The sequence below is a fragment of the Physeter macrocephalus genome, chromosome 4, assembly GCF_002837175.3.
Source record: "Physeter macrocephalus isolate SW-GA chromosome 4, ASM283717v5, whole genome shotgun sequence".
Lineage (NCBI taxonomy): Eukaryota > Metazoa > Chordata > Mammalia > Artiodactyla > Physeteridae > Physeter > Physeter macrocephalus.
The window spans coordinates 13,654,055-13,657,436 of NC_041217.1; the positions used below are offsets into that span (position 1 = coordinate 13,654,055).

The window sequence follows — 3,382 nt, forward strand, 5'->3', positions numbered from 1 at the left end:
CTCTTAGAGGAAAACATAGGCAGAACACTCTATGACATAAATCACAGAAAGATCCTTTTGGACCCACCTCCTAGCAAAATGGAAATAAAAACAAAAATAAACTAATGGGACCTAATGAAACTTCAAAGTTTTTGCACAGCAAAGGATACCATAAACAAGACCAAAAGACAACCCTCAGAATGGGAGAAAATAGTTGCAAACGAAGCAACTGACAAAGGACTAATATCCAAAATTTATAAGCAACTCTTGCAGCTCAATAACAAAAAAACAAACAACCCAATCCAAAAATGGGCAGAAGAACTAAATAGACATTTCTCCAAAGAAGATATACAGATCGCCAACAAACACATGAAAGAATGCTCAACATCATTAATCATTAGAGAAATGCAAATCAAAACGACAATGAGATATCATCTCACACCGGTCAGATTGGCCATCATCAAAAACTCTAGAAACAATAAATGCTGGAGAGGGTGTGGAGAAAAGGGAACCCTCTTGCACTGCTGGTGGGAATAATGTAAATTGATACAGCCACTATGGAGAACAGTATGGAGTGCCCAGGGGAGGTTTTTCTCTCCTCTAATGGCATTTGATATTGCGCTCAGGTGCATCTGTAAGTCACTACCACTCATGCAAATCCATGTATATCATGTATATATACAGGTATATGTGTAATTGTACATGTATAGATATAAATAACCAATAAATATTGCATATATGAATAATCGTAGTGTAACCAAGTATAGATACACTACAATTCCTTTTTGTTTCAGTTTCCTGGTTTCAGAATGGAAATTATCATGCTCCGGTTTTATGGCAAGCATAAACTAAGGATGGAGTGATACAGGGTAGCAATGTATAAATTCTCTCACATTTTTTAAAACTTCATTTCAGAGATTTCTAACACATACAAAAGTGATATAATAGTGTGTTGAACCCTTACATACCCATCACCTAGATTCAACAATTGTTTAAGTCATGGCCAAACTTATTTCATATCTGTTGCTATTCACTTCTGCCCTCACTGAATACTATGAGACAAGTCTCAGAAGTCATATCATCCATAAAAATTGCAGGTATAAATCTGAAAAGAAAATGACTTTTTTAAAATTAATACCATTATCACAGCATGGTGTTTTAAATAATTATTACATCTCAAAAAATGAAGGCAAAATTTCTAGACAGCAAAATGTGTCATTTAAAATTAGCAAATATCATGAAAATTGTTGAAAATATTTGCTTTGAAGTGATATAGGTATTAATAATCTATGACTATTGGAATTAAACACATTTAAGAAGGTTAAAGGATTTACAAGTTTAAAATCAATGAAATTTTCCTAAAAAAATGTATTAAGTGTTTGCATTATACTGTGAAGTACTACTCTATGCTACGTGGACATGTTAGGTATTAAAAGAGAAAATTTTTTAAGTAGAATAAAAATATGAATTATAAAAAAAAAAAAAAAGGACAGAATATTATTCTTGCACAAGGCCATGCTAATCTTCTCGGCATTGTTCCAATTTTAGTATATGTGCTGCTGAAGCAAGCACAAGGATAAGATATTAGTCAATGATTGAAAATTTAACAAAAAATATTATTAATATTTATGTGTTATATTTGACAAATACCTTAGTAGAAAAAATTAGAATTGATTCTTTGAAAAACTTAAAATTCAATTTTTTTTCTTGAGGAAAAAATTACAACATGGATTTTATTTTGTATTTGAAGGACAGAAGCAAATTAATTACATTTACAGTTGGTTGGATGCCAAAGTTGTTTTTATGAGTAATTCACATTGGGAATGCTGATGATGTATTGAATACCTTATTGTCATAAATGCTTTAAGAATATAAAACAATTACAGTCATCATGTCCTTCTGATCTCTCTTCCAATATCTAATCCTTTTCTTTAGAAATCATTTTTTTTTCAGGGCAAAGAGCATGATAAAGGACACATTGCTTTGCTTTTAATAGTGTTGTAATTTGCATATATACATGTTACAAATTTCTTACTTTAGTGTATTTACTTATGTGTATCATTTACCTTGAGTTTTGTAAAATCCATTTTCTAAATGCTGTTGCATTGCAAAATTAGGTGCTGAGTGGAAAACAGATATAACAAAACTTGGTGGGGGACTTCAAATAATGGTGGAATGGTACTTTAATGATTAACAGATCCTGAAAATGTCTGTTCGACTACATGGTTAAAACTTGTAAAGAAGTTGTATATATAAGGTATTTATCAAGTGGAGCTCAAATACTGGGTTGGCCAAAAAGGTCGTTCGGGTTTTTCAAAGATGTTATGGAAAAACCCAAACGAACTTTTTGGCCAATCCAATGTAAGAAAAATTGCAATCAGCATCAGCAATAACTCTAAAAGAAAAATGTCACCTGTTATTTGTTAAACAAACTAATTTAAAGCATGCCTATGAAGGCCTGAGTTAAAATTTTTAAGAACTGAAACTTTGCCCAAAGCTGGACTATAAGAAGTTCTGCATAAATAGCTTAAAGTTAGGGAACCAGGGGAAGGACAGAGCTGAGTTCAGCTACCAGTGACACTATGAAGCACTGGTTGAGGCTATTATTAGGGAACAATTCTGAGCCCCCTGAGAGCTCATTTACCTGCAATGTATCAGCTGTGGAGACTTGAGCAGCACATAGACAGAGGCTGCAGGATGACGCTAAAAATGTAAGCATGATTGTACAACTAAGCATGACCACAGACCATGACCTCCATGGACCCGATGCCCCTTCACTGATAACAGGGCTATGCAGATGCCCTGAACACTTCATTTGCCTCACTCTGGGTAGAGAAGAAGTAAGAAGAGAGAAAAAATTAGTCTTAAATTGGTTGGGTTTGAATATTTGATTTGAGTTAATTTTACCTAAAAATAATAATTTTAACCCCAAAGTGACAGAGCTTTAAATTTAAAGAGCCGTGCTTATCAGGTAGAGTTTTGTTTCTGGTTTTTTACTGCATGAGAAGAAATGGCAGCTCCAAAGCTAAGCTAAGATCTGTTTTAAAAAAAAAAGATTTTAATGCTTCACTTCTGAATTTTGACTGTATATTTGAGCTTTGTCACATACACATTAGCGTGTGTGTGTGTGTGTCTGTGTGTACTGTGTGAAACAAGTTTATTCCATAGTTTTAACTCTGAGGCATAAATATAGAAGAATTTTATTTTTACCCAATACCGTGGTTTGTCATATCTTCATCTCCTGTACTATAGTATTATTTGTGACAGATTTTACTAATTTCTAGTCAGTTTTGTCAATTAAACTCGGTCCGATCTATTTACAACTTCCAATCTTATGCCTGATTCTAAATATGCAGATATTCTTCTACCATCATTCTGGCTCTAGTTGCTCCCATGTTTGAAG

At 33.2% G+C, this 3,382-nt stretch overlaps 1 pseudogene; it reads right to left on the reverse strand.

Moving 5' to 3' along the window:
* Positions 1 to 1,451: 1,451 nt before the first annotated feature.
* Positions 1,452 to 1,551, reverse strand: LOC112066707 (uncharacterized; annotated as a pseudogene).
* Between the last annotated feature and the right edge of the window lie 1,831 nt (positions 1,552 to 3,382).